Here is a 21,507-nt window from a genome sequence, read left to right on the forward strand (position 1 = left end):
TACGCTGGGATAGACCCTTCCTGCTTGTAGTGTTTCTTCAGAAATGTGGAGAACTTGGGCCTCTTCTCAAGAGGTATATCTGCTTCGATTAATATATCTGCTTCAATTAAAGTCCAACATGAACTCGTTTCTGTCAGCTGTGGAGAGGGTCTTTGCCAGACAGGAGGCCAGGGTCTATGTTCTTGTTTGGACTGAAAACATTTACAAATTAAAGAATGGTATGAGTTCAACAACAGCCCTCCAGAGGATATGAAGCTTTAAAGCTAAGCACTCTTTCTCCTGAAGCAACACAGACACAGACACACACACACACACACACACACACGCACAGACACACGCACACACACACACACACACAGACACACACACACACACATACACACACCATAAACCTGACAATGTGTCTCACACACAGACATGTTAAAACAATGTGAGTAGTTAACACCAAACAATTTAATGAATAATGTCACAAAAACATCATGTCTGTGGCGTGCTGCTTTTGTAATTCCCAACATGTCACTTGTTTTGATAGCTCCACCACATCACTTTGGGTAACTTGTTAGCTACTAGCTAATATTACCTCAGCTTTAGCGAGCCTAAATTCCCTGATGGAACTGGAGTGACAAGTTGGGGAAGCTTGCCAGGCTAACATTAGCTAGTTAACTTTCCACTCCTACCTAGATGCAGACAGAAATATAATTATCAAGAACATATATTCACTAGCTTGAGCAAACCTACTAGCTAGTTAATATATCTGTATCTAGCTAAAGCATCAGAACGCTTACCTGGTCCACTAGCCTTCCTATTTTTGTGTTGGAGTGACCTCAGGTGCTCAACTGCAGTTTTATGATGTACAGTATGTAGTTCATTGAATTCTGACAGTCTTTGCAGAAAAATAATCCTCCATCCTCGTACAGTTCAGCTGGAAACATTCTGTCCCTGGCTGTTATTCTGGTCACCAAGTCTTTACTCCTCAGCTCCTATGCTGTAAATCTGGGCATTTTTAGCTAGCTAGATAAAGTTACTTCACTCCTCAGACATCTGCCATTCACTCACTGAGCTGTCTGCACAACTCACACATGAGAGGGGCTACGGTAAGAGTGGGACACCTCTGGCTACACTTTTGGGTGATTGAAATGCATGAAAATTAAATGAAAATGCTAATTCAGCAACAAGTCCATTTTTATTAACTTTTCTATCAGCTGGCAGTGTATTTTTAGCTTTAGAATCCTACACGTTCTATTTGAAATTCTGCAGATTTTCATCGGAATTCTGCATGCGTGGATGCTGTGTGGGCCTGCTCATGACATACGCTGCTGTTACTGTTTATTATCTATCTTGTTGCCTAGTCACCTTATCCCTACCTGTATGTACATATCTACTTCAATTACCTCGTGCCCCTGCACATTGACTCAGTACTGGTACTCCATGTATCGTTACTCATTGTGTTATTATTTTTCTATTTTTCAACTATTTCCCCCCCAAAAATTTTTGGGGGGGGGTTGTTGGGAAGGGCCCCTAAGTAAGCATTTTACTAGTAGTCTCCACCTGTTGTTTACGAAGCATGTGACAAATTACATTGGATTTAATCACCAATGTTCCCTCTAAATTGGTTGCACACGGCCGGTAGGGGCAATTGTAAAAACTGTAAGGAGCAAATCAACTGAAGTCAATTAAAATGAGCTCCATATTTAGTTTTATGAGTATAACCAATAGAAAGTCCCACTCAGTTGGCTACCTCGAAGTGGAGATAGCCCTCAATGGCACTGCCATCCTGTCACAGAAGAGGACTTTGTGTAGACTGCAAATGGTCTTTCTAGTATCTCTATGGGCACCCCTAGAGAAGGGCTACCCAAAAGTGTGCCAGTCCTTAGTATCCCGATGCCAACATTAGCAAAATGCTAACACTGATATCCAAACAGTGGTCTGCATTGACAAGCCATCAAGTAACGTATCTTAAGGTAATACAGTGATTTAAGCTTGGGGTAAAAACTCTGAAAACTACCCCATTAAGTGTTTTTTAGACTAGTTTTCCATGTCTGCTACTTTTCATTATCTGCCCGCTCCGGGCTTCTGGACATAAATTCAAATTTCAAGTCATTCTTCGAGTTTAGATTTTCCCCTCCATTGTGAGGGGGCGACACCATTATGATTGCCTGCGTTTAAAAGTGGCAGATTCCATTTAGGGATATATTCTTGGGCAGAAATCTCGAGACGTGTATGGCTTTTTTAAGGAAATGTACACTCCTTATGTAACACTTCCATTTTGCTCTCAATAGAACTGCAAGGATCATCATTTTTGCCATGAATGTTTCCTTTGCACTCCATTCATATACATTATCATGACAATGTGCTTAGCATTGAGAGGACATTTTATAAATGATAGTCTTTAAATAGCAGAAGGATATTCAAACAAACATAGAAACAGTGCTCACCCTCAGTGATGGATTTCTACTCAGAAAAGCAATCTCACACTTTTGGATAAATATGCTGAAGAACTGCAATGGTTGCACTGGCATTGAGCATGGATGGATCTATCATGGGAATGAAGATCATTGTGACATAGCCTACCCTAGAAGAGAAAGACTATGACCTTGGACAACAGGGAGTCGTGATGAGTCTAAGACTATGTCCTGACATATTCCGTGTTGGAATAGGAGTATCTTTCCAGAGAGAATCATGTTCCAACTAAGTGGGAAGTCCACCTTAATCAATGTGTAACTAGAGTTGTACCCTGCATACTCTTGAAGTGCCGTGGAGTTAGTCAACCTGCTGCAGAACCCCCCCAAAAAAAGATATGACTTGTTGATTATGGTTATTTATTCCCGCATGAAGAAGGACAAACAATTTGACATTCAAGCCATCATCTTTGTGTCCTGACAGATTGTAGGTAATGGCCATGCAACAAATGGTTGCTATGAACTTGTCTTGTATGGGTACTACACACGAGACCCAAACAAATCCCTTGCACAAGCTGTTAATGATGAAATATTTATTATGTCCTGTGTGGAGGCTTTGTGGAGAAGTTGTGATCCAGTCATCTCCCCAGCCCATTTCAAACTGCAGACTCCCCTCTCCCCCTTCCAAAATGTGTCCGATACAGCAAAGGTCAGCAACCCCAGCCAGGCATTGACCTGTAGCAAGGAGGTTTATTAGAAATCACCCCAGTGACCTTTTCAGCTTACCGAAGGCCTCACCAGTAAGACACATGTTTGATCTGGATAAAGCTGTTGGCCACACATGCACATAAAACATCACACATCCATACACAAACACACACAGGGACACGTCAAAATACACAGACACATCCACAAAGACACATTGAGGCAAGAAGTCTGTATAAACATACATATACTATACACACCCCACACTTGTGTTTGTGTGTGATTATGTGTGTGGTTGTGTGTGTGTTTGTGTGGTTGTCAGTGTGTTTGTGTGTGTGTTTGTGTGGTGGTGTGTGTGTTGGTGTGGTTGTGTGTGTGTTAGTGTTGTTGTGCTTGTGTGTGTGTATGAGGGGAGGGAGGGATTCTAAATCATTATCGTCTCCCTATATCACTCAGGCTGCTACAGCTTGAGTGCCTCACAAATGTATTTACAATGTATATCTCAGTTGGGAGCTGGCCATTAAAGGCGACAGATTTACATGGTTTAACTGTTCTTACAGTGATGGCTGCGTCCTTTTCTAAGGGAAGGGGGTCATTCATTCAAACAATCCCATAATGACAATCCCATAATGATGGCTCATATTCATAGACTAACCTCATTATTATTGTATTGTGTTACTATTTCCTTTTTTTCTTATTTGCAAAATCTTCGTACTTTTTAGCTCTGCATTGTTAAGAAAGGGTTCGTAAGTACACATTTCATGACAAGGTCTACACCTGATGAATTCGGCGTATGTGACAAATACATTTGATTTAATTTGATTTGTGTCTAAGATAAGAAGTGAAAGATGTCACTGGGATTATGTGCAAGTGGCTGTGTGATTTCACTCTGACTTACAACCATATGTCTTAGCTGTACACATCACAATTAAAGAACAAGATGTACAGCACTGTACTGTATACTGTATGTGAGATTAGAAACAAGGTCTGTGTAGGGGTCATCTGACTGCTGACGTAAAATTAATAACATATTGCAACAGACTGTAATGGCAAGTGAGTCAGCATCCGCCCCCTCTGTGTGAGTCAAGGTATCAGAACAATGTAAGATAAAATTAACAGAAACCGAAGACTGTATGTTTACATGAGGCAGACAGAATCATTATGGACCTTTTTTTCCCTGTTAAGACTGATAGTCCGCAAATGAAAAAGCTCAATTCCACATGATGGTAATGGCAGATGAACGCTTCAGAATGCATGCAGCCATATTTAGATCAGGTTGAAAGCTTCCCCTTCTAGTCACACACACACACACACACACAATGAGTTGAGTCTGAGTGAATCACTGTGCCATGGCTACAACACAGGAAGCTGACTATATAATGGCGCCGGAGGGGATGGCTGCCGTTTTATGGGCTCAAATTTTTTGTAACTCATTTTGTACATAATGTTGCTACTAACGTCACTTATAACCGAAAATAGCTTCTGGACATCAGAACAGCGCTACTCACCTCGAACTGGATAAAGATTTCTGACGCAAAGGATGTACTGCTTCCTGAAGACCAGGCCCAAATCCCCGTCATTCGTGTGAAGAAAATATGGAAATACAGTGGGCGGGGGTCTGGGTGCCTTGTGAGAATTTGTCGGCAAGTGAGTAAACTACCACTACCCTCTGTATTATTAATCAACGTGCAATCATTGGAAAACAAATTCGATGATCTAGGATTATGACTATCCTACCAACGGGACATTAAAAACTGTAATATCTTATGTTTCACCGAGACTTGGCTGAACAACGACACGGATAATTCAGAGCTGGCTGGCTTGTCCTTGTTTCGGCAGGACAGAGCAGCTATGTCTGGTAAGACAAGAGGCGGGAGTGTGTGACTATTTGTCAATAACTGCTGGTGCGCGATGTCCAACATTAAAGGAGTCTCAAGGTATTGCTCGCTTGAGGTAGAATACCTCATGATAAGCTGTAGACCACACTATCTACCAAGAGAGTTCACATCTAAATTATTCGTAGCCATCTATTTACCACCACAAACTGATGCTGGCACTAAGACCGCACTCAACAAGCTGTATAAGGCGAATAAGCAAACAAGAAAGTGCTCATCCAGAAGTGGCACTCCTAGAGGCCGGGGACGTTAATGCAGGCAAACTTAAATCATAATTTCAACCAGCATGCCACAAGTGCAACTAGAGGAAAAAAACTCAAGACCACCTTTACTCCACATGCAGAGTCGCATACAAAGCTCTCCCTTGCCCTCCATTTGGCAAATCTGACCTAAACTCCATCCTCCTGATTCCTGCTCACAAGCAAAAACTATATGAGGAAGTACCAGTGACTCGCCCAATACGGAAGTGGTCAGATGACGCGGATGCTACGCTACACGACTGTCTGAATAGCACAGACTGGAATATGTTCCAGGATTCATCCAATGGCATTGAGAAGTATACCACCTCAGTCACCGGCTTAATCAATAAGTGCATCGACGACGTCACCCCCACAGTGACCATATGTATATTTCCCAACCAGAAGTGATTGATTACAGGCAACATCCGCACCGAGCTAAAGGCTAGAGCTGCCACTTTCAAGAAATCCTCCTATGCCCTCAGACAAACAATCAAACAGGCAAAGCGTCAATAAAGGACTAAGATTGAATCCTACTACACCGGCTCTAACGCTCGTTGGATGTGGCAGAGCTTGAAAACTGTTATCGACTACAAAGGGAAACCCAGCCGCGAGCTGCCCAGTGACGCGAGCCTAACAGACGAGCTAAATTACTTTTATGCTCGCTTTGAGACAAACAACACTGAAGCGTGTATGAGAGCACCAGCTGTTCCATACGACTGTGTGATCACGCTCTCTGTAGTCGATGTGAGCAAGACCTTCAAACAGGTCAACATTCACAAAGCCACGGGGCCAAACAGATTACCAGGATGTGAACTCAGAGCATCTGCAGACCAACTGGCAAGTGTCTTCATGAACATTTTCAACCTCTCCCTGGACATGTCTGTAATACCTACATGTTTCAAACAGGCCACCATAGTCCCTGTGCCCAAGAAAGTGAATGTTACCTGCATAAATTATTACCGCCTGTAGCACTCACGTCAGTAGCCATGAAGTGCTTTGAAAGGCTGGCTATGGCTTACATCAACACCATCATGCCAGAAACCCTAGACCCACTCCAATTCTCATACCGCCACAACAGATCCGCAGATGACGTAATCTTTATCGCACTCCACACTGAACTTTCCCACCCGGACAAAAGGAACACCTATGTGAGAATGCTGTTCATTGACTACAGCTCAGCGTTCAACACCATAGTGCCCACAAAGCTCATCACTAAGCTAAGGACCCTGGGACTAAACACCTCCCTCTGCAACTGGATCCTGGACTTCCTGTTGGGCCCCCTCCAGGTGGTAAGGGTAGGAAACAACATATCTGCCATGCTTAACCTCAACACTGGGTCCCCTCAGGGGTGCATGCTTAGGCCCCTCCTGTACTCCCTATTCACCCACGACTGCGTGGCCAAGTATGACTTCAACACAACATTATTAAGTTTGTTGATGACACAACAATGGTAGGTCTGATCACCGACAACGACGAGCCAGCCTATAAGGAGGAGGTCAGTGTGGTGCCAGGACAACAGCCTCTCTCTCAATGTGATTAAGACAAAGGAGCTGATCATGGACTATAGGAAAAGGAGGGCCGAACAGGCCCATTAACATTGACTGGACTGAAGTGGAGCGGGTGGAGAATTTAAAGTTCCTTGGTGTCCACATCACCAACAAACTATCATGATCCAAACACACCAATACAGTGACTGAAAAGATTAGGCATGGGTCCCCAGATCCTTAAAAAGTTCCAGATCTGCACCATCGAGAGCATCTTGACCGGTTGCATCACCGCCTGGTATGGCAACTGCCCGGCATCTGACCGTAAGGCGCTACAGAGGGTAGTGCATATGGCCCAGTACATCACTGGGGCCGAGCTTCCTGACATCCAGGACCTATATACTATGCGGTGTCAGAGGAAGGCACAAAAAAATTGTCCAAGACTCCAGTCACCAAATCCATCGACTGTTCTCTCTGCTACTGCATGGGAAGCGGTACCGGAGCTCCAAGTCTAGGACCAAAAGGCTCATTAACAGCTTCAATCCCCAAGCCATAAGACTGCTGAAAAATTCATCAAATAGCCAGCTGGACTATTTACATTGACCTCCCCTTTTTGTTTTTACAATGCTGCTACTCGGGGGGCTCCCGAGTGACGCAGCGGCTTAAGGCACTACATCTCAGTGTTTGAGGCGTCACTGCAGACATCCTGGTTCGAATCCAGGCTGTATCACAACCGCCCCGTGATTGGGAGTCCCATAGGGCGGCGCACAATTGGCCCAGCTTCGTCCGGGTTTGGCCGGTGTAGGACGTCATTGTAAATAAGAATTTGTTCTTAGCTGACTTGCCTAGTTAAATAAAGGTTCAATATAAAAATTAAAATAAATGATCCTTGCTGCTTATTTTCTGTGCATTGTCACTTTACAAATGACCTTGACTAACCTGTACCTCGCACATTGACTTCCTACTGATATCTCCTGTAGTTAGCCTCGTTATGGTTATGTACATTTCTTGATTGATTAGATTATTTTTACTTTAGTTTATTTAGTAAATATTTTGTGAACTCTATTTCTCTAACTGCATTGTTGGTTAAGGGCTTGTAAGTAAAAATGTCACGCTAAGTTCCATACACCTGTTGTAATCGGTACATTTTGAGTAGAGAATGGACACAGGGAAAGGGACCAGTTGAACATGGATTAACGAGTTCATTCCCACTCTGGGGACTCTGGAGAAATGGATGGGTGATGGGCATGTAAGGTTAAGAAAGAGAGAGTGGCAGAGTGTGTGTGTGTGTGTGTGTGTGTGTGTGTGTGTGTGTGTGTGTGTGTGTGTGTGTGTGTGTGTGTGTGTGTGTGTGTGTGTGTGTGTGTGTGTGTGTGTGTGTGTGTGTGTGTGTGTGTGTGTGCATGTGCGTGTGCGTGTGTGTGTGTGTGCATGTGTGTGAACATTCAGTTCAAGAATACCCTTTCAACTTTTTGCCTATTCTATTAGTTTCTCGCTAAGCTTATCACCATCCACTGGTGTGACTGTGATTATAACAGGCAGTTTGGTTATTATTGCCACTGTCATTACACCAATGGAAATTACACTCCTAGTAATGTCCAGTGTACCAAAGCAGGATTTAATCTCTCAGTGCAAATGCCACGTCTAGAACGAATGACCGTGGCTCTCACAATCCAGAGAGCTCTCACTGTACCTTTGCTGCCAATCTGGCCTGCTAACAGACTCTGACCCCTGCACAACAGCCCTGGTGACCACGGGCAACGCAGCCACCGCACTCTGCTTGATCTGGAATGAGGGAGATGGCTTTTATGCAGGTCAATTATGTATCAGTGGGTCCTTCTGGGGAGATGGTGGCCTCTTCCAACACCATTGTGCAGGGGACTAACACATGCACTCTCGCCCGGGAGTGCATTAACATTTGGCTAGTGGTGATGAGCGAGAGATAGCATACATGCTTGGTTTTGATGAAATGCTAAATGGCAACCTTTGATACCATGGTCTCTGAGCTTCGCTCCCTTTGATGAGAATGCAACTTTGTCCATGCTCACCTCATCATTGAGATGAAGTGCTGACCTTAGTCAACTGTTAGTTTAGCTGGCAGCATGTCTGACTGTCACTTACTAAACATTTTTCCTGCTAAACCTTTTAAGACATATGTCAAAACTTTATTCAAACCCCTTAAATAGAAATGTTTCAAACAACTTTAGAAGTGTCTCTGAACTATGGTTTACCGCTCTCAATCGTCAAACTTGCCTGGAGGCTTTTGTCTCTTCCTCTGAAGACAATGCATAATCAAAAGAAAGAATCGTTACTTTTTTTAAGGACTCTCCAATCATGGCTAATGCATAATGATCCATGCTATGTTTGACAAGCTAAATGTGCAGGTCTGCTACTACAAGACTAGTACAAACTGTACCAGCAAATGAAGAATAATAGCTGCTGTCAACAAGGCTTTTTTTCATGTTCTTTTTTCATATTCTTTTTTCATACCCTTCATCAAAAATATAAAAGCACTATGAAAAAGCAGTACTTTTCTGTTCCCAATGGGACCGTTTAACAATGAATCGTCTTAAACCTCTGTTTAAAGCCATGGATGATTTGTGTCCGTTGAGAGGGCGGATGCAGATGAGACGTCATTAAGAATAATGCTATGAAGTAGTTTGGCACAGCAGGCTACTCTTCCCTAGCGTCCTGTAGATCTGCTCCATTGGAGGCATTCCATTTCAGGGGTCTCAGAGATTTGTTGAACCACCATGAAGAAGAAAGACCTTGGAGAACTGGGGATGGCTTCCCAGACCCAGATAAAATAGATCTAAAAGTGGGTCTCAAGTAAATGATGAATGATGAATAACAGTATGGGCTGATGGTCCTACCCGACAAATTGTATTAACTAACCTCATTCAATTCAACCTAATAATCTTATTATGTTACACGCGTCTCAATGATAATCTGATGAGACAATATGGATTCCTTGCTGTGCAATATCTAATAATGTAATATTGAAATACTGTGTTTAATTAAAATCAATATGTAATATAGTACTAGGTTTGCAGAAAATACTACTACATTGAAATGAAAACATTGTATGATTATGGTCAATTGTAAAAGGCTTCTAAACCTAAACCATCCATCCCTCATATGCATATACATTGGTACGTTGTTCTGCGTGCACAGAATGATCTGAAATTCTACACAAAAAGGGAAAGGTGGGTAAGGTAGGGGTAATAGAGCTACCAAGAGGAGAGAAGAGGGGAGGAGAGAAGAGCGGAGGGGAGGAGAGAAGAGGGGAGGAGAGAAGAGCGGAGGGGAGGAGAGAAGAGGGGAGGAGAGAAGAGCGGAGGGGAGGAGAGAAGAGGGGAGGAGAGAAGAGGGGAGGAGAGAAGAGCGGAGGGGAGGAGAGCAGAAGGGAGGAGAGAAGAACGGAGGGGAGGAGAGCAGAAGGGAGGAGAGAAGAGCGGAGGGGAGGAGAGAAGAGGGGAGGAGAGAAGAGCGGAGGGGAGGAGAGCAGAAGGGAAGGAGAGAAGTAATAAAGCTACCCATCTAACAATTCTAGAGAGAGAGAACGTTTTTGCAATGTTACAAGTAATGTTCCCTTAATGTTTGTGTCTAGTTTTCTGTTAGTGAAGGGAACATTCTACCTATACTGAACAAAAATATAAACGCAACATACAAAGTGTTGGTCCCATGTTTCATGATCTGAAATAAAAGATCCCAGAAATGTTCCATTACGTACAAAAAGCTTATTTCTCTCATATGATGTGCACAAATGTGTTTATATCCCTGTTAGTGAGCATTTCTCCTTTGGCAAGATAATCCACCCACCTGACAGGTGTGGCATATCAAGAAGCTGATTAAACAGCATGATCATTACACAGGTGCACCTTGTGCTGGGGACAAAAAAATGCCACTCTAAAATGTGCAGGACCTCCACATCTGGCTTCTTCACCTGTGGGATTGTCTGAGGCCAGCCAGCCAGACAGCTGATGAAACTGAGGTGTATTTCTGTATGTAATAAATCCCTTTTGTGGGGAAAAAAACATTCAGATTGGCTGGACCTGGCTCCCCAGGAGGTGGGCCTGGTTCCCATATCATGGCACAAGGCGAGACCCAGATACAGACACAGGAGGCAGATGGTTGGAGTCTTACAATGTTAATTGATCCAAAAAGGGATAGACAAGAGAATGGTCATGTACAAGCAAAAGTATCAGGCAAGCGGTAAAGTAGTCCAGGCAGTGGTCAAAACCGGAAGGACTAGCCAAAAAAGAGAATAGAAAAGGAGTACGGGGAAAACCACGCTGGTTGACTTGACTAAACATACAAGATGAACTGGCACAGAGAGACAGGAAACACAGGGATAAATACACTGGGGAAAATAAGCGACACATGGAGGGTGTGGAGACAATCACATGGACAGGTGAAACAGATCAGGGCGTGACATACCAAGTGGGTGGACCCATGTCTGCGCCCCTACCCAGTCATGTGAAATCCCTAGTTTAGGGCCTAATTTATGTATTTCAATTGACTGATTTCCTTATATGAACTGTAATTCAGAAAAATCTTTGAAATTGTTGCATGTTGTGTTTAGCTTTTTTTCAGTGTGTGTTAGAAAAATGAACCGTTTTAACATGGTTTTGCCGTTAGAGTTAGGAGAACATTCCCTTAATGTGAAACAGAACATTGTACCATGCTATCAGAATATACAATATTAATATTCGAGACACATTTCAATGGGAAGTTGCAAGAACGTTCATGTGTCCAGTTCTCTAATGATTAGGAGAATGTTCCGTCAACGTCCCACCAAACATACACGGAACAGGCTTAACATGTACTCAGAACATAATACATTCATGTTTAAACCAGACACGTTGCATGGGAACTTTGCAAGAACATTTCTATGTATGAGTTGTCAGGACGTCGCCTGATGGAACCGAAGAAGCATCCTGCCCCCCCAACAATGTCATTACACACCACGTCTTGTTACTGCTGCCCGACCCAATCAAGTCCCTGACTTGGTGAACCACTGATCCATTCATAGCTCTTTGTCAGTTGGTAAGGTTAGGGATACTCACACACAGTGCTTTTAACATAGTGCTTTCAATTTCCATATTTCACACTTCGGAATACATGATTACGATGTGCATGTTCATCTACGAAGCTATATGGAAATGTTGTATGAAGGTCATACCAAGGATCACTTTGATATTTGATTTTGAATATTAAGGCATAAAAAAGGTTGATGAAAAATGTTATTTGGACTTTATTAGCCCATACAAACGCATTGAATAACAGATTCACTACATGGAACAACAGATAACCCCCATCCCACCCCCAAAAAACGAAAGAACGTTTGTTCGGAAGTGTCAATACTATATCTGAGAGATTTAAGAAAGAAAAGGAAATGTATTTTACCCTTATTTTTTTCACTAAACAGGATTTTCAGACTAATCTTGTGAGGTGTGTGGACATCCTAGAGCAAAACAACCGACATGTATGTGTTCGTGAGAGTCGTTCCACAGAGGGGTCATATTAGTGTGTAGCCCAAACGGTTCAGACGCTACAGACAGAAGTTGGCAGATTGGCTGTACCAACTTCAGACAAGTCCCAAGACACTTGTGGGGGTCGTAGAGCAAAACAGGTAACACCATCGTGAGAGATTCATCTTTCCATAGAGGGTTCATAATAGTTGTACGCCAAACTGTTCGGACGCTACAAACGATTCTGTGAAAAGACTGATTTACAAGGGTTACAGCGGATGAGTTGGATTGAGACGCATCCAATGCAAAAAAAAAAAAGATTTCTCTAGCTTAACAGAGCTGAGATTTACTTAAAAATGCATTCACCCTATTGCTTATACTTATCAAGTTGTTTCAGATCTACACAAGTGCCTAGGGAGGAGGGAATCCATCAGGCAACGTCCTGACAACTGATACACAGAAATGTTCCTGCAACGTTCCCATGAAACGTGTCAGGAAAATTCATATTTTGTGTTCTAAGAACATGGCAACCCTGTTCTGTGTATGTTTGGTGGTATGGGGATGGAATATTATCCTAACCCACAGCAAGCTGGACACATGAATGATCTTGCAAAGTTTCCATTAAAAATGTCAAGAACAATATCTTAACTTCTGAGAATGGTAACAATGTTCTGGGTAAGTTCTATATGACATTAAGGGAATGGTCTCTTGGAAAACATTCCTGGCACATCACAATAACATTCCTATGTAAACGTTTAGTTCATGAACAAATTCGATTCATAAGGGAACATTCTCTAAAGTTGTGGGAATGTTTTTTGTTAGCTGGGAACAAAGAGGAGAGGAGAGGGGTAATGAAGCTACCAAGTGAGGAGGAGAGGGATAAAAGGAGAATAAAACATTGCATGCTTCTGATGTTAATAATACGTTTTTACTTTTTTATTGGCGGAACCTGACAGCATTCCTGAGTCTTAAATCATGGAGAGTGTCTCAGTGGAGTTTAAACGCATCGTCTACGATTCCTCCTCTGAAAGACCATCTTGTTCGGCAGCGGAAGTGCACCTAGGAACGAGAAAGCGCAGAGCATGACACACACACATACATGTGCAGTCTCTGTTACACACACTCTCACTTACACTCGCTCTCTCAAATATGTGCGCGCACACACACACACACACACACACACACACACACACACACACACACACACACACACACGGCACACACGCCATCCTACTCTTTTCATTTGAATCAGCATTGATTACTGTCCCTTTCATTCCCTCTATTGAAGTGGTGTTTTGAGAAGACATCTGCTAGGAGAACACTTCTGCACTGCTACAGTCTAACTAAAAACATCTGCTGGGATAACACTTCTGCACTGCTACAGTCTAACTAAAAACATCTGCTGGGATAACACTTCTGCACTGCTACAGTCTAACTAAAAACATCTGCTGGGATAACACTTCTGCACTGCTACAGTCTAACTAAAAACATCTGCTGGGATAACACTTCTGCACTGCTACAGTCTAACTAAAGACATCTGCTGGGATAACACTTCTGTAAGGCTACAGTCTAACTAAAAACATCTGCTGGGATAACACTTCTGCACTGCTACAGTCTAACTAAAAACATCTGCTGGGATAACACTTCTGCACTGCTACAGTCTAACTAAAAACATCTGCTGGGATAACACTTCTGCACTGCTACAGTCTAACTAAAAACATCTGCTGGGATAACACTTCTGCACTGCTACAGTCTAACTAAAGACATCTGCTGGGATAACACTTCTGTAAGGCTACAGTCTAACTAAAAACATCTGCTGGGATAACACTTCTGCACTGCTACAGTCTAACTAAAAACATCTGCTGGGATAACACTTCTGCACTGCTACAGTCTAACTAAAGACATCTGCTGGGATAACACTTCTGCACTGCTACAGTCTAACTAAAGACATCTGCTGGGATAACACTTCTGCACTGCTACAGTCTAACTAAAGACATCTGCTGGGATAACACTTCTGCACTGCTACAGTCTAACTAAAGACATCTGCTGGGATAACACTTCTGCACTGCTACAGTCTAACTAAAGACATCTGCTGGGATAACACTTCTGCACTGCTACAGTCTAACTAAAGACATCTGCTGGGATAACACTTCTGTAAGGCTACAGTCTAACTAAAAACATCTGCTGGGATAACACTTCTGCACTGCTACAGTCTAACTAAAGACATCTGCTGGGATAACACTTCTGCACTGCTACAGTCTAACTAAAGACATCTGCTGGGATAACACTTCTGTAAGGCTACAGTCTAACTAAAAACATCTGCTGGGATAACACTTCTGCACTGCTACAGTCTAACTAAAGACATCTGCTGGGATAACACTTCTGCACTGCTATAGTCTAACTAAAAACATCTGCTGGGATAACACTTCTGTACAGCTACAGTCTAACTAAAAACATCTGCTGGGATAACACTTCTGTACGGCTACAGTCTAACTAAAAACATCTGCTAGGAGAACACTTCTGCACTGCTACAGTCTAACTAAAAACATCTGCTGGGATAACACTTCTGCACTGCTACAGTCTAACTAAAGACATCTCCTGGGATAACACTTCTGTAAGGCTACAGTCTAACTAAAAACATCTGCTGGGATAACACTTCTGCACTGCTACAGTCTAACTAAAAACATCTGCTGGGATAACACTTCTGCACTGCTACAGTCTAACTAAAGACATCTGCTGGGATAACACTTCTGCACTGCTACAGTCTAACTAAAGACATCTGCTGGGATAACACTTCTGCACTGCTACAGTCTAACTAAAGACATCTGCTGGGATAACACTTCTGCACTGCTACAGTCTAACTAAAGACATCTGCTGGGATAACACTTCTGCACTGCTACAGTCTAACTAAAGACATCTGCTGGGATAACACTTCTGCACTGCTACAGTCTAACTAAAGACATCTGCTGGGATAACACTTCTGTAAGGCTACATACAGTCTAACTAAAAACATCTGCTGGGATAACACTTCTGCACTGCTACAGTCTAACTAAAGACATCTGCTGGGATAACACTTCTGCACTGCTACAGTCTAACTAAAGACATCTGCTGGGATAACACTTCTGTAAGGCTACAGTCTAACTAAAAACATCTGCTGGGATAACACTTCTGCACTGCTACAGTCTAACTAAAGACATCTGCTGGGATAACACTTCTGCACTGCTATAGTCTAACTAAAAACATCTGCTGGGATAACACTTCTGTACAGCTACAGTCTAACTAAAAACATCTGCTGGGATAACACTTCTGTACGGCTACAGTCTAACTAAAAACATCTGCTGGGATAACACTTCTGCACTGCTACAGTCTAACTAAAGACATCTGCTGGGATAACACTTCTGTACTGCTACAGTCTAACTAAAAACATCTGCTGGGATAACACTTTTGTACTGCTACAGTCTAACTAAAGACATCTGCTGGGATAACACTTCTGTACTGCTACAGTCTAACTAAAGACATCTGCTGGGATAACACTTCTGTATGGCTACAGTCTAACTAAAGACATCAGCTGGGATAACACTTCTGTACTGCTACAGTCTAACTAAAGACATCTGCTGGGATAACACTTCTGTACTGATACAATCTAACTAAAGACATCTGCTGGGATAATACTTCTGTACTGCTACAATCTAACTAAAGACATCTGCTGGGATAACACTTCTATACGGCTACAGTCTAACTAAAGACATCTGCTGGGATAACACTTCTGTACTGCTACAATCTAACTAAAGACATCTGCTGGGATAACACTTCTGTATGGCTACAGTCTAACTAAAGACATCTGCTGGGATAACACTTCTATACGGCTACAGTCTAACTAAAGACATCTGCTGGGATAACACTTCTGTACTGCTACAATCTAACTAAAGACATCTGCTGGGATAACACTTCTGTACTGCTACAGTCTAACTAAAGACATCTGCTGGGATAACACTTCTGTACTGCTACAATCTAACTAAAGACATCTGCTGGGATAACACTTCTATACGGCTACAGTCTAACTAAAGACATCTGCTGGGATAACACTTCTGTACTGCTACAATCTAACTAAAGACATCTGCTGGGATAACACTTCTGTACTGCTACAGTCTAACTAAAGACATCTGCTGGGATAACACTTCTGTACTGCTACAGTCGAACTAAAGACATCTGCTGGGATAACACTTCTGTACTGCTACAATCTAACTAAAGACATCTGCTGGGATAACACTTCTATACGGCTTAATTTGTCACCTGCGCCGAATACAACAGTGAAATGCTTACTTACAGGCTCTAACCAATGGTGCAGGAAAAAAGGTGTGTGTGTGTGTGTGTGTGTGTGTGTGTGTGTGTGTGTGTGTGTGTGTGTGTGTGTGTCTGTGTGTGTGTGTGTGTGTGTGTGTGTGTGTGTGTGTGTGTGTGTGTGTGTGTGTGTGTGTGTGTGTGTGTCTGTGTGTGTGTGTGTGTGTGTCTGTGTGTGTGTGTGTGTGTGTGTGTGTGTGTGTGTGCGTGCGTGCGTGTGTGTGTGTGTGTGTGTGTGTGTGTGTGTGTGTGTGTGTGTGTGTGTGTGTGTGTGTGTGTGTGTGTGTGTGTGTGTGTGTGTGTAGGTAAGTAAAGAAATAAAACAACAATAAAAATACATTTGAAAATAAGAGTAGCAAGGCTCTATACAGACACCTGTTAGTCAGGCTTATTGAGGTAGTATGTACATGTAGGTATGGTTAAAGTGACTATACATATAAGATAAACAGAGAGTAGCAGCAGCGTAAAAGAGGGGTTGGGGGGGCACACAATGCAAATAGTCTGGGTAACCATTTGGTTAGATGTTCAGGAGTCTTATGGCTTGGGGGTAAAAACTGTTGAGAAGCCTTTTTGTCCTAGACTTGGCACTCCGGTACTGCTTGCCATGCGGTAGTAGAGAGAACAGTCTATGACTGGGGAGGCTGGGGTCTTTGACAATTTTTAGGGCCTTCCTCTGACACCGCCTGGTGTAGAGGTCCTGGATGGCAGGCAGCTTAGCCCCAGTGATGTACTGGGCTGTATGCACTACCCTCTGTAGTAACTTGCGGTCAGAGGCCGAGCAATTGCTGTAACAGGCAGTGATGCAACCGGTCAGGATGCTCTCGATGTTGCAGCTGTAAAACCTTTTGAGGATCTCAGGACCCATGCCAAATCTTTTTCATTTCCTAATGGGGAATAGGCTTTGTCGTGCCCTCTCTACAACTGTCTTGGTGTGTTTGGACCAATCTAGTTTGTTGTTGATGTGGACACCAAGGAATTTGAAGCTCTCAACCTGCTCCACTACAGCCCCGTCGATGAGGTTGGGGACGTGCTCGGTGCTCCTTTGCCTGTAGTCCACAATCATCTCCTTAGTCTTGGTTAAAGACATCTGCAGGGATAAAACGTTGGTACTGCTAGTCTTACTAAAGATTTGTCAGGAATTTGGAATGGTTCTACTGTCTAGAACCCCAGAGTGACAAACTTGAGTCTATCAAAGGTTAATCACTGTCCCACAGGCCAAGGTATGATAAAACATTCTATCCGCATTATCCTAATCAACTCCCCTCTGTGATTGCATAGTCCTGCTAAAGAAATACATTGAATTTGAGAGATGATAGCCCTTGAGCATTAGCAAAATGAATACATCTTTTAGTATTACTTAAACAAACAATCCCAATTTACACATAAGTGATTTGGCAAAAAAACATATATATATATATTTTTTTTTACAAACATTGCATGATTACCCCTATCACTTCTTAGCATATGTTTGTAGTGGCTGTTATTAAAAGAAAATCAAACCATCCAATATAGTAGTAGACCTTCTAACATCAAGTTCTACAATCCTGAATGTCTTTTTTGTCCGACTTGTGTAGCCCTGTCTAAGTGGTTGGCATGGAATGTTAGTAGAGTTGTAAAACTCAACCTCCCGTGTCTCTGGCTTCGTAACAGTCTGTAGCTCTAGTATGAGAACCCTCCATGTCACAGAACCCGAGAGCTTTTTGGAGTGTTCGTCAGAGTAGTTTTCAGGTTGTCTGTAACTGGGAGGAGTTGTTTGTGATGTAGCCTGCGGGTAAAACATCTCCCAGTAGGGTTTTAAGTGCTGTGGGATGGTTGAACCCACCGCACAAAAACAAATTAGTGTCACGTTCACGTAGTCGGCCCCTCTCCATGTACCGCACCCTGTCCTGAAGGGTTACCCCATCGAGGCGCTAATTGTGCTCCCCATTGGCTTTTCCTTTCTCATTTACATACCCAGGCCTTGAACATATTCAACAGTTATTACTATCAGCATGTACACTAGTGTCATGACGTTGGCCTGGGGGTAGGTTTATGACAGTCATAAATACCTCTTCCCCCCCTTTTTCCTCTCTCTACCCTACTGATGTTACATTTGCAAACCCCTTGGTTAACATCAAGATTCTGGGAACATCAGAAGGTGGGGGGAAATGAACTATATTCTGGTAATCCGACCAATTGAACATATGCGGTAATACTTAATGAATATGATGTCAGTTCAGTTGTCATCTGAGACATTCTCATCAAGGATAAGATGACATAAACTCTACAGTGTAAAGTCTACACATCAGAGTTATCGGATTCACATGGAATTGTTGTTCAATTTGAATGTTTGAATATGGAATTATTCGTGATGGGATGAAATGTGATTTTAGCTTCTAAAATGTGAGAATTGGGTTTTCATAAGGTTAGGGCTCTGCTCAATCAGTGGCCGGCCCCTGTGAAGAGACATGGGTTATAAAATTTTCAGACACACCCTTCTCGCTCCACTATATAAAGCCTTGACAAGGATGTGAGGACGACGGTCCCATGTCAGAATGGTTCATATAATGACTACAGAATGAAGCCAACATCAGCGTGAGCTTTGGTTGCGAATGGTATGAACTTTGAACTCTTATTCACTACAGAAGTGATACCTTCTAGCCGTTGAGTTTAGCAACAGCAGCTGCAAACGAGGGTTAGGAAGGAACAGACAGAGTATCCCGTCTATCACACAACAATGTTACTACAACGTATCCGATTGACCACCAGAGACATTCTTCAAAGGACAAAGGACTCGGTTTGGCAACACGGCCTTCCATCTACCACCAACCTACTGAAGCGCAGCTCAGAGTAAAAATTTATTGCATTTTCCTTTTCCAAATGGGCGGTAATTTAGAATGCATAAGATACTGTATTTACGATAGCACAGCTTCTTCCTTTGGTCCTCAGTCTTCCCGCTCTTTCACTCAAACCCAGCCCCTTTTCTTTTGTGTAACAAGCTGTCATATCTGTTCCGCCCACTATTAATTATGTGTATGTGTAATTCTGTGTGATTAGTTAGGTATTTACTAAATAAATAATTAAACCCAATTTTGTATTGCTGATTCAACTTGTTAGCCAGGGTTCGTGAAGATAACCAAGAATTTACAACTTTCAGATGAGACTGAATTAAGGTGACGATTAACATTGACTGGTATTGATGTAAAATTTGACTAGGTCTTTAAGAGTTTATTCGGAAGATAATAGCTGTATAAATATTATTTTGTGGTGCCCCGACTCTCTAGTTAATTACATTTACATGATTAGCTCAATCAGGTTGTCACGTTCTGACCTTAGTTCTTTTGTTATGTCTTTGTTTTAGTATGGTCGGGGAGTGAGTTGGGTGGGTTGTCTATGTTTGTTTTTCTATGAGTTGGTATTTCTGTGTTTGTCCTGTTATGGTTCTCAATCAGAGGCAGCTGTCAATCGTTGTCCCTGATTGAGAACCATACTTAGGCAGCCTGTTTTCACCCTTGACTTGTGGGTGATTATTTTCTGTTCTGTGTTTTATTTCACCGTTCAGGACTGTTCGTTTGTCTTTTTATTGTTTTTGTTTCAGTGTTCACTATTCTTATTAAAAACCGCTACGCTTTGGTCCTCTCCTTCCTACGACGACCATTACACAGGTAATATCAATCACGGAGAAATTATTTTATAGAATAGCATGTCATATCACTTAATCCGGCATAGCCAAAGACACGACACTAGGTAGGACCCGAGGTTACCCAGGGGTAAGGTTATTAGTACTAATCCAACAGAGCTGCCTTAAGTTGATAATAATGAATTAACACAAGACATGATCACATTTCGCCTTATGTCTTATCATAGCCATCCTTTGGAAACTAATGGAAAACACATTATCTCCTTGAGTTCTTATTCTTTATGACAGGCTTTGTTACAGTAGCAGGACAATAAAACAACACCGACAAGATGCCCGTAAGGAGTCCAGAGGCGCATGAGATTAAATGTAAACAGAAGGATAATCAATATCTGTCATTTTACTTCCTCGTGGTGTTGATTAAAAGCCCCCTCCATTCTCCTATGGGATTATCCCACTGGGCAAGAACTGGTTGCATCAACGTTGTTTCCACCTCATAAAAAAACTATCTGATGACATTGAATCAACGTGGAAAATTGATTGGATTTGCAAAAAGTCATTAAGGTAAAGGATTTCGTATTGAATTCACGTTAGTTGACATCTCAACCAAATGTATATCAAAACTAGTCATTGAAATGACTTCTGTGTCCAATGGATATATGTTTTGTAAGCATAAAGGATACCCTAATAGAAGGCATCTGAAATGATAACTGTTCCACTGCAACAGTATATCAGCTCAATCCATAATGGGAAGAGGACAACTATGCAAGATAATGTGCATCACATTGTAAAGACAAACAAATATGGTACACAGGTTCCATTTCCTTTTAAAAGTTTCTATTGGATTGTTGGATTGTGTGTTATTGAAAATTATTTCTCACAAAACGTGTTAGTTACAGTAATTTAAAGTCCTGACATTAAAAGCATGGTTGCCTACAGATAACAAACAGGAATACCAATACCCACATTCCATTTCAGTGCTGCTGAAGGTTTTCCGTCCGCACCTGTAAATATGTGTCCGCATATCCTCCCAGAGGATCCCAGTGGGAGCTGAGGCCTGGATGAATCGGTTGGGTGAATTACATGGGAAGATAAGAGCGGAACACCACAGCAGTGCAAGGCAAAGCAATGTCAATAGATGTTGATTTTCACTCATCTGACTTCTGATGGGAATCAATTGTCCTAAGAAGTGTTATTGATGACTCAACTCCAAGTGGTGATGTAGCTTCACACTGAGCCAGTGAAGCATTGGGTTTGAGATACGCTCCCCCACTGAGAGTAACTCTGGGCTAACCATTCAAGAAAACATGTCACACCATGACATGATGGAAGCCACTAGTCGGTTTGTTCTAAA

Source organism: Oncorhynchus kisutch, linkage group LG19, assembly GCF_002021735.2.
Source record: "Oncorhynchus kisutch isolate 150728-3 linkage group LG19, Okis_V2, whole genome shotgun sequence".
Lineage (NCBI taxonomy): Eukaryota > Metazoa > Chordata > Actinopteri > Salmoniformes > Salmonidae > Oncorhynchus > Oncorhynchus kisutch.